This window comes from Protopterus annectens, chromosome 3.part0 (assembly GCF_019279795.1).
Source record: "Protopterus annectens isolate FY-2018-M chromosome 3.part0, PAN1.0, whole genome shotgun sequence".
Lineage (NCBI taxonomy): Eukaryota > Metazoa > Chordata > Ceratodontiformes > Protopteridae > Protopterus > Protopterus annectens.
The window spans coordinates 1050168265-1050180777 of record NC_056731.1 but is presented as its reverse complement, the minus strand read 5'-3'; positions in this window follow the sequence as shown (position 1 = coordinate 1050180777).

The window sequence follows — 12513 nt, the reverse complement described above, 5'->3', positions numbered from 1 at the left end:
GCTCTGTCCAGACCGGAACACAGCAGGCCACATGGACGTGGCCCGGGACATTCCCAGTGGAGACACGGTTTCAGTGGACATGTGTCGTTGGACAGTAGCCAATCTGTACCTCCACCTGGTAGTGCCCGTGCAACCCCTGGCAGCCACAGGTCATATGGCCGTGGCCGGATACAGTGAGCTGTACAACCTGGTCTGTACAATCTGGAGCTGTCAATAATATCCCTGTGTAGGCCTCACAAAAGGCAGAGCTGTGTGCACACATACAAGCACATAGCAAACACATCTGTAGGGCACCACAACACCCACATGCATACTAAAAAGACATGTCCAATCATATCACCGGCCCTTACCCACACACATGATGCCATCCATTGGTACAGCCTATGCCCCTTGCAAACATTATCACCCTGTGCATATGATGAAGCCTGTGCTGCATCCCTGTCATCCACACCATCGGTGCAGGGACATGCTCAAATGGTCTGATGCACAGGGTGAACAGAATAGTGAGAGAAGTGTATATTACATTAGTTGTGTAAGAATAGTGAGAGAAGTGTATATTACATTACTTGTGTAAGAATAGTGAGAGAAGTGTATATTACATTAGTTGTGTACTGTTGACATGCACCAGACATACCATGTAGTACAGGTTTAGCATGCATTGTTATATGTTCACAGTATGTGTCTCAGTAACAACAGTAACAACATGTTGGTAATGATGCCCTGGTTCCCTCCTTATGGTCTACTTGCATGTGCCTACAGGTAGCAGTGTTTGCAGTCTCCCATGTGTAACTGTGGAGTACTCACAGGCACGTATGGCAAAATCAGCATGCTATACGTAGCCTCAACCTGACTGTTGGAAAGGCTAACATACCACAGATGTCCACACATATACTGATCCAGAAGCATGTGGGCAGTTTAATGGGATACAGTGGCTAGAGACGTGACATCCATACCAGGTCACATCACAGGTATGTTGACATGGTACAGGGATTGTACACAGCAGTCCGGCCGATGATAACATTAGAGGCCACTTGATAGCATGAGGCCTCACTGTGTAGCAGTAATACCTTGTCACATTTAGGGAACATGCCCACACTCACGGAGTCAACAACACTATAACGCACACCCCATAGTGTTGACGTGAGGACCCCCACCTATGTGGTCATCACCCTCACAGTACTGTGCACCCACACGACGCGACACAGAGAAAGAACATGTACAGGTAGCCAGTACGGCTGAGACTGATGGCATCAACAGGGTAGTAGACTGCATCACCATGAGGGGTTAGGGATCCTGTGTGTCCTGTATGGTAGCATACACCCTCACTCCATGCAACAGACAGCCATATATACATACACACACACACACACACACACACACACACACACACACACACACACACACACACACACACACTGTGGAGACCAGAAATGTCATTCACATACGGGTAGCTGATATGTGTGTGATACACACACCACCCCTGCCTACGTCATGCTTTCCACACTGCAGTATGTACAGATCTCTACAACGGTGTACAGGGGTGTGTTACAATTGGGATGTATTCCCCACCATATAAGGCATATATGGTCACACAAGCAAACACCCATGGCAGTACGGTAAATGATACACCTGCTAAATGATGATACGTCTGACAGACATGCAGCAGTATTGGCCGCATTATGTGTACCAACGGTACGTCCGACAATTGTGCTGCTATATGCACAATGGAGAATGTAAGTGTTACAGGTGTCAAGTGACTTACAATCAGAAACACCTGACCGTTGTGTAGGTTTTATGTTTTCACCATCAAGTAACAGTAAAATAGCGTACTGTTTGCACATATAATGGTAGCATGGCATGTGACACACCTGTGAGCCATCCCCGGCAAACATCCATCTGCACAGGTGGATCACCACTTTATGTACACACATCCATCCATACCTGATGTACATCCTACCGTACTGTCAGTATGTCACCATATACAGTTGTCAATGATGGGGCTGCATTGCAACTGCATGTTGTAGTTGGGCACAGATGAGTTACATACATCAGCTACTGCACATGCATGGTAGCTGCATGCACACTACAAATTGTACATGTGTGTTGGTCCTACATGACTATCATGTAACCATGTTTGTATGCATTGCAATTGTTGGACATGTGTGATGACATACATAACACATGGACTGTTGTATGATATGATGGGTGTCATGGGTAACTAGTACAGAGGGAATGTGCCCTCAGTCAACATTGCTACCTCATGTACTGTTATCATTTAACAGCCATGGACCCACCATCCATTTGCGTGCGTGTGATTGCTGTAGCCACTTGTCTGCACGGAGGACAGCGAAAGCTATGCTATGTACACATGTGTTGTGTGTGTGGTCCAGGCACATATCCACTGTGATTACATGTATGTCATATCCAAACATGTGTGTTCTTTGGTGTACAGCGACAGCCATCTGTCACAGCTGTGTAAGACCCAGGGCCCCTGGTATTTGTAGAGCTGACCTGGTTATGTACAATGGTATTATTGCAATGCATAACACATAATGGAACCCTGTCGGTACATGTGTAGTCTACACAGTTGCTGTAGACCTATGTACAGTCCACTGGTCATGAGTCACACGGTGTTGTGGTAATGTATGGCTGTGTATTGCTGGTCCAATGACATGGTGATGTCTGAGGGCTACATTATAGACTGCGGTGTGTACCTCTGTGATCTGCACCTGAGACATCTGTGATGGCTCCTGAGTGTGTACTGGTCAGTACATATGAGTGGCCTTCATGTACATGAGGACAGTAACACCATACTGTGCCCTTCTGTGTTTATAATCTGTGTGCATGCAAGACGGCCCTTTGCAACTGCTGTGTGTGAGCATGTCCAGTACGCCATTGTGTAGATGGACACACAGTACATTCCAAACTGTGCCCTTCCATGTTTAGAATCCGTGTCCATGCAAGATGGCCCTTTGCAACTGCTGTGTGAGCATGCCCAGTATGCCGTTGTGTAGATGGACACACAGTACATTCTAAACTGTGCCATTCCATGTTTAGAATCTGTGTGCATGCAAGATGGCCCTTTGCAACTAAGTGTGTGAGCATGCCCAGTACGCCGTTGTGTAAATAGGCAGACAGTACATTCCAAACTGCGCCCTTCTGTGTTTAGAATCTGTGTGCATGCAAGATGGCCCTTTGCAACTGCTAAATGTGTGAGCATACCCAGTACGCCATTGTGTAGATGGACACATTCCAAATGGATGTGTGATACTAAGCATGTGGGCATGCCCAGTGACACCTTGTGTCGGTGATGTGCCTCTGTGTATGGGCATGGCCATTGACATCCTGTATAGCAATGGTGGTCATCCAGGCAACAGATGTCCATTTCAACATCACGATGGATGCCTTCATTGAACACACTGGTTGACTGTCTTGAAGGGTGTACTGTCTGTGGCGCATCCCGTATCTATGTAGTGTTGTTGTAGTGCTCCGTAGATATTTAGTTGCCCCAGTCACACCACTGCCATGTGTTTGTCTACGTCTACCTTGGGACAGTAATATGCTTTCAGACTGCTCACTCTCTGTACAGTCCCTATCAGTGTCCTTGCCTTTGCGGATGATGTCCTTCACCTAGAAGTATGCCTCTGGGAGTGCTGTGTTCAGTAATCTCAGTAGCGCATTCTGTAACTGCGTAATGCTGTAGTGTGATAAGGTAGTTAGGTGTATGTTTGACTCCCAGCCCTGCCAAGTGGATGTGTGTGTGTGTGTTTCCAGCTGCCTGGGGACACAGTAATGCTTTTAGATGGCTCACACCACATACAGTCCCTATCGGCGTCTTTGCCTTTGAGGATGATGTCACCCACCTAGAAGTATGCCTCTGTGAGTGCTGTGTTCAGTAATCTTGGTAGCGCATTCTGTAACTGCGTAATGCTGTAGTGTAATAAGGTAGTTAGGTGTATGTTCGACTCCCAACCCTGCCAAGTGTGTGTTTCCAGCTGCCTGGGAACACAGTAATGCTTTTAGATGGCTCACACCACATACATTCCCTATCGGCGACTTTGCCTTTGCGGATGATGTCACCCACCTAGAAGTATGCCTCTGGGAGTGCTGTGTTCCGTAATCTCGGTCACGCGTTCTGTAACTGCGTAATGCTGTAGTGTGATAAGGTACTTAGGTGTATGTTCGACTCCCAGCCCTGCCAAGTGTGTGTGTGTGTGTGTGTGTGTGTGTGTGTGTGTGTGTGTGCGTGTGTGTGTGTTTCCTGCTGCCTGGGGATGCAGTAATGCTTTTAGATGGCTCACACCACATACATTCCCTATCGGCGGCTTTGCCTTTGCCGATTATGTCACCCATCTAGAAGTATGCCTCTGGGAGTGCTGTGTTCAGTAATCTCGATAGCGCGTTCTGTAACTATGTAATGCTGTAGTGTGATAAGGTAGTTAGGTGTATGTTCGACTCCCCACCCTGCCAAGTGTGTGTGTGTGTGTTTCCAGCTGCCTGGGGATGCAGTAATGCTTTTAGATGGCTCACACCACATACATTCCCTATCGGCGACTTTGCCTTTGTGGATGATGTCACCCACCTAGAAGTATGCCTCTGGGAGTTCTGTGTTCAGTAATCTCGGTAGTGCGTTCTGTAACTGCGGAGTGCTGTAGTGTGATAAGGTAGTTAAGTGCATGTTTGACTCCCAGCCCTGCCCAGTGTCTGCCTCTGTGTGTGTATGTGTGTGTGTGCATTTCCAGCTGCCTGGAGACAGAGTAATGCTTTTAGATGGCTCACACCACATACATTCCCTATCGGCGTCTTTGCCTTTGCGGATGATGTCATCTGCCTAGAAGTATGCCTGTGGGAGTGCGGTGATGCCGGAACTCGGTAGCGCATTCTGTTACTGCATAATGCTGTAGTGTGGTAGACTAGACAGGTAGATGCTCGATTCCAGGGCATGGCAGGTGTGCGTTTGGCAGTTATAGCATATGTGCTGGTATCTGTGGGTGGCTAGCTGCAGGATGTGTCCAGTTTGTTTTGTTGCTGACATATTTAGTGTCCACAGCCCGCATATTCTGCCAAGACACTGGGTTGTCAACACATACAGTCGCCGATAGGTCTGGTGAGCAACTGTCAGCAGCCCTACTCTTACCCTTGCTACGGTTTGATCCATGTGATGCAACATAACACACGTGCCTTGATATTAGCAACACTACATGATGCAGGTGGCACATGTAGTTTCCTTTCCATTCCTGTCTAATGCATTGCTGTCATGTGGTTCGCTGTTGTGATATAAATGCCATATCTACATATGTGTGTACATGTATATGTGTGCCTGTATATATACATATATATATATATATGTCCATGTATACATGTCTACAAATAATATATGTGATATATGTAGATGTAGAGGTGGACAAAGATGTGAACATATGTCTGGGGACATCAGCACTATTGACTGTTTGTTCTGGATGATCTGTATGTGATAACCTGGGATCTATGTATATCTGCCATGGCGTGGTGTTAATGCACATCGTCTGTGGTGTTCAGGGCCACGGGTTGTAGTCGTGTAGACACCGGTTATTTTGTTGCTGGGAAGACCATGGGACATCGGATATGGTGATGGTAAGGCACCTGTTGCCAGTTGTGTGTGGATCTGAGTGACACTGAGCAATGGTTAATATGTTGGAGATTTGGTATGGGTCATATAACTATTCATTAGAAGACTATACTATGCAGATGAGGTTGACTATGGTGTATCACATTTATCACCAGGGTGTGCTGCTGGTCCCTGGAGTGTATGTGTGTAGTCAACCAGGTGCAGGCCTCGCATATAGTTGACAGCATGGGAGGGTGGTCAGGCATACTGTATGTACATTGCAGAGCTGTGCCTCAGGACTGCTCCTGCCTTAGCAAACCTAAGCTAGGGGTGTGTCTATACCTGCCTGGTGATGTTGGGAGGGATGACAGCAGTGGTGGGGTAGTCAGGGTGTACAGGCTGCACAAACAGGTGTTGATCAGCACAATCAGCTGATGACATGGCCAGCCCACACATGAACAGTACATTAATGAGAGCAAGCAGCATACACACATGTTTCGTCCACACTCTACACCACTGGTGTATACCTGCAGGGACATTTCACAACACAGTCCAACCAAATGACATGGGCTGCAGCAGGCAACATATACCAACATGTGCAGGAGGCTGGGGCAGTGCGGATGTGTATGCTGCCGAACAACCCTTACTGGGGTGACATAAGACTTTATAGACCGAGGGTAACTTACCAGGGTCTACATGGGCTGGGGATGTTGGAGCACTATGGGGTGGACAGAGACCTCCTACAGCAGCTTGTTGACCTGTGCCTAACACATCAAACAGGCCGAGGGGAACGCATCACAGTGGATACCATGGGATGTGTTGGCCTAGGTGTACTAGCCACAGGTATCTCACACAGCACAACTGGGGATATCATGGGTATCTCACAGGCATTTGCCTCCAGAGTATTGCACCAGTTCACAGATGCCATGTCAACACATGCTAGTGAGCACGTACAGGTCCTCCACACATGTGATTAGTGGACCAGCAATATGAATCTGTTCAACCACATGGATGAGTACCCTGGGGTACTGGGTGCTATAGCCTGCACACGTAGCACCACCTGGGGAGCAGGGTAGGGCCTACAGTCAGTGCAGAGGCATACCCTCCAATAGCTAGGCCCTATGTGATGGCCAGGGCATGAGATTGAATGTGTGTGCTGTCTGCCCTGGAAGCTGTGATGTGTCCGATATATGGCGTCTGACACAGCTGTAGTACACCAATGCCTATGTGGACATCCCCTACAGTCTCCTAGTGGGGGATGCTAGGTAAACACTGGTGTAGTGGCTTATAACACCCATCAGCAATGCACACACACCTGAACACTCACACCATACTGAGGCGGATGCACAGGCAAGACATATACATGTACATGTGTTTGGGATGCTCGGTTCACAGTTCTGGTATCTGTACACATCTGTTGGGGCTCTGCAGTATTCACAATCTACATGCATACATGTTGTTATGTTATTTGCTATGCTACACAATGTTATCCTGCAGTAACAGTTGCAGCAGGAACAGCATGGGGCAGGGCCGCACAGCCCAACACCACTTCCAAGGCCTGTACAGGCACAGTGTGACTTAGTGAAGGAACTACCTGAGTAGGGCAAAGTCGGCGACAGCCCGTGCACAGTATGACCTGCCCTTGGCAAAGAGGCAACACAAGGCATATGCACTGACACAGTAGGTACCCACGGATTTCCCCTCTCTGACCAGCACACAGTACAATGGATGCCAAGCATGACAGTACCTGTGCTTGGCCATGTATGGGAGGTGCACTGTGTGCATCCAACATAAGCAGCACTCCAGCACTGTCCTCCAGTCTGTAACACAACCAGGGTATGTTTATTGACCTAACAAGTGGCAGTTGTATTAGAATGTGTACTTACCCATTGCTCTGGTATGTATGTGAGCATACAAGTAACTGTGGTGGCCAAATGTTAGGGCAGCAGACAGTACACATCCATAGTGGTACTATGACCTCTGTAGCACATACGGGGGTCACAGTGGTAGGCTGTAGTACACAGGGTGTCCTAACCCACTGCAGATTATGGGTTGACCATCATGTGCGTACGTACAGCCCACACACGTTCCATGCAGCTGGACAGATGTGGACCAATACAGACAAATGATATACGATGGCCTATGGATATGCCCAATGACTGACCCCAACCCCCTATGACACACACAGATGACAGCAGGCCAGGCTGTTTGATGTAGGATGTGTAATAGGACATTCAACACAACTGTGCTGGTAATTAATGCTGGGAACTGACATACCCTGGTATCCCTCCAACCAGCAATTTAGGTAGGTCCACACACTTTCATGGAGTACCTGGCAGACCAGTACAGTAGGGGCAGATGTGTACAAATGTTGGCTGTGTCCCCCCGTCACACCTACACATGTGAGAGTCATATGCACCACCCACGGTGCTGTATAGGACTGTGGTTGTGGTTGCATGTCCCCCCACGCTGTACAGACATGTAGCAACTGTCAATGCCACATGACCATTAGCTACCCTGCAGACACAGCATGTCACCTGTCTGTGTAGAACGGAGGGGTCAGCAACACAGTACTAACTATCTGGACATGTGACACATGCAATACAGTTGACCATACTTTGCATGCTCACACACATGAAGGTATTGTCAGTCTACAACATGCGTAACAGTCATACTGGGCATGCTCACACACTGAAACACAGGACGGCCAGGCATGCACACACCAGTGGTCCAGACATATCTGCCAGTACATTGCTATACTGTTGGATGTCTGCGCTGTATGGTTTTTGTGGTCTATTGTTTGTACATATGCCATGGTCTATTGTTAATTCACATGAGCTATGTGAGCAGGGTACTTCTACCATTACGTGTATAGGGCGGTTCTTTGTTTGCGGACAGGCTGACGCCTTTGGATACAAACCGGGTAAGGCACAGTCCAGCAGGTGGGAGCAGTTTTGCGTGGGTTTGCACAGTGTTAAGCACTGCTGACCTCTGGTCACAGCACCTTATACACGTTTACACTCCACATTTCTTTGACAGGGCACTACTGGCATACTGGTAGACAAACACGCTTACAGCCGCTCAGTCTCCGACATTTCTGCTTACATTTGTCACTCACGCTGGGTGATCCCTTGTGATGTGTATTACATTGGACTACATGACTACAGTATCGGGTATGTGTAACCATTTTGCGACGGCAGCCATTCGACTGTACGGACTCGGCGGCCTGTCCAGTGACGTACTCATATTATATGTGTGTTCCTCATATGATCTGCTCCCATCTGCCTGATACATGGGAACCGATACTCTGCAATGCTGACATGTGACTTGAGTTTGTTAACGCAGCTGTCCGCTGAGTCATGCTACTGCATACCAACTGCACGTTGACCACCTTTCAGATTGCATGATGGGAGACTGTAGGAGTGACATCTTTCCCACTTTGCATGGGACAGTCCCTCATCACGCATCACATGTGACAAAACCAGACCTCTCCACCAATCAGGAACACATTTCTGCAGAATCAGGGACAGGTCATGAAAAACAGGGACACTTTTACAAAAGTAGTGCTATTAACTTGACACATTGACAGAATCAGAGCATATGACATAATACACATATTCTGAAGTAACAGTTGTTTATAACTCTTACTTATTGTCATTAGTCAGTAAGTGTAATTCACCACCTTTCCTTCAAGAGCCACTACATTTAGGAGGGATTAAGAAGGACACAGTTAGACTTTCAGTCAAACTCAGGGACGTACCTGACATTCAGGGGCAGTTGAGTGGTATGGACAATACTCTAGCCATTGCAACTGTCCTGATTAGGGGACCTACTCATGTTGTAGATGTCTGTACTGGTTGCTTGTTACAGGTCTTGTATACCTGACACGTCGATATGTCATATGTAGTAGCATAAGCAACTATACGGCTGCTAGACTACGCTTTGATTTGCTCTGATATGTATATTTCTGTACTATGCATGGCTGTAAGCATGTTCTGCCCTGGTACATCTGACAGTTCTACAGAGCAGGTTCCACTTTGGCCGTTCAGACTGGTGGTGGCCCTATAGACCCTATATGTAGAGCTATCACATGTGTCGAGGCAACACATACCCACAGCATACCTCTCAATTGTCCCTGATTTTCAGGGCCATCCCTGATTTTGACTGAAATTTTAACTCTGTCCCTCTTAATCCCTCCTAAAACTAGTGACATTTGGAGGAAAGGTGGTGAATTACACTTCATGAATAATGACAATAATTAAGAGTTACAAACTTCTTTTACTTCAGAAAATGTGTATCAATTCATATGCTCTGATTCTGTCAATGTTTCCAGTTAAAAGCTCTAATATTTTAAATGTGTCCATGATTGTCCTTGTGTTTTCTTGACTTGTCCATGATTCTGTTGAAATTTGTCCCCAATTGGTTGAGAGGTCTGACCCACAGCCAGTAGTACACGGACGACCTCCACAGTTTGAATACGTTAAGGTTATTCATGTAGCATTATAATTGATATTACTGTTTCCTATTACATGTAGCTGCTACTGATACAACAAACTGATGTCTGACACCACTACACACACTATATAGCCTCCATTCCCGAACTCACAGGCCCAGACCTCTCAACCAATTGGGGACAAATTTCAACAGAATCAGGGACAAGTCAAGAAAAAAGTTTGTCGAGGTACATGCCGCTTATGACTCATACATGTTGTCATCTGTCATTAGCTGTATTCCGCCACCTGTTCACCTAATATCAGTAGTTCTGGCAGTGTTTAGTTGGACTTTGTTACATTCTGATACATAAATATGGACGTCCATGCTAATCAGGTACACGACACTGCGTAGGTCTCTATCTATTCCCGATGGTTTACAAACTATCCGGTAGATGTGCTCTTCAGTTTTGGGAGGTGTAGGCATATGCTATGCCCACATAGGAATATTAATGACTTCCACTGGGCGGGCCTACTACATCTCTGCCAACGAGCACCTGCACACTTAAGACAATTAATGCATACTTATGGTCCACCTACCTGTCACCCCTCTACAGCAGTCGTGACAAATACTTACTGCGAGTGCAGCTGGGGTATGAGCACACCCCTACACATTGCCCACTCTCCCCATCTTGGGACACATGTTGTACGTTTTGTCAACCCATGTATTATCACACTTGCACAACCTACTGTTCCGTGTACACTTACATCCTGCTTGTATTAGTGTCAGCAGATTCTTTCATAACCTGAATTTTTGGGGTCCCGCAAGGACCATGTTTAAAGTGTAGACCTTGCAGAACTCTCCCACTGGTCCTTTCCTACCGATGTTTTGGACAGCGGCAGTGTATTGATCTGTATTGCCTGTCTGTATGTCTGTCCAGCCTAGCTGGGCAATGTGGGGGGGTACAACATTTCTTTATTGGACCTCCCAGTCACAAATGCCCGGGCTGTAAATATGTTACCCCTAATTGCTGTGAAGTAACCTATTTATATGAATGTGTATATCTACACTGACATATAGTTTATTTTGTGTGTATATGTATATATCGCTACCTGTTGTTTGTGTATATATATCTATCTATCTATATCCATAGTATATCCTTGTGTGTGTGTGTGTGTGTGTGTGTGTGTGTGTGTGTGTGTGTGTGTGTGTGTGTATATATATATATATATATATATATATATATATATATATATATATATATATATATATACGTATGGATATATATGTGTACATAAATTAATATAGCTATGTGTATATATATATGTTTTTATCTATATATACATCTGTGTGTCCGTTAAGCTATACATTTCCCGGACATGGACACTTACACATGCGTATTGGTTTTATCCCTGCTTCAACAGCATACTATTGCCTTAGTCATTCTGACACCGACACTTCACTCCGGTGAACTTGTGCTCAGTATATTGCACATTATGCAGTGGACAGATGTCGCAAGTTTTTCATGTCTGGGATGCCGCTGCTAACTGGGTTGTGATAGTGTCATTCGACCTATTCCTCGTATGCGCAGCCTATTCCTGCTACTGTCTTTGTTTCTGTACACATTCATATTATTACTGTTGATAGGATGTGTGTTTGTGTTACTGTGACTGTACATCAACAAATTGTTGTCTTCATGTAGTTGTGTCTTTCTGCTTTTCCCGGTTTAGGGGTGTCACAGCAGAATTCCGTTTTGCTCATGGGTGACGTATAGGTTTTTCGTGCTGGGCTGCCAGACCTGACGCACAATGTCCGACAACAATACGCCCATTCACGCATGTCTCCACACAAACAACGCTCTATCTGGGAATCGCAACTACATACTAGCTGACCTCCAAGGGCCACTCCATTGCACTCGGCGCAACATATCCTATCACTCTTTTGTCCATACTCGCATATCCATGGTTTCTCCTGCACACCCGTGTTGAGCTTCCCTGCATAACAGCCATTATACACCTGATATCGCAGCCATGACACACCTTTACACAATTGCCCTCTCATGAGCGTTGGGACCCTACACACATTTTGTACCACCTCGTGCATTCACAGGCTCACCATTCATTCATATTTGCACATACGTGCCTTTCCTGATGTTATGGATTATGAACGATTTGCAGGTTACACGTGTTGGTGGTCGCAACATGTCCTACATTCCGTCTGTTTACAATGTTGACGTAGCACTTCGACGATGTTATGGCCACTGGTATAGTCTGCTTCTGGTGTGGAGAGCGTTGCTCTACCCACACTTGTGCAGCTTTATGTAACATACGCTGCGAGCACTTCATAATTCCTAACTTGCTTTGGATTCCCTTCACAACCCTTAGGTTTGCTTTCATCTTTCAGCGTTCCTAACATACATATACATATATATATATATATATATATATATATATATATATATATATATATATTTATATATCTGTATAAATATATAT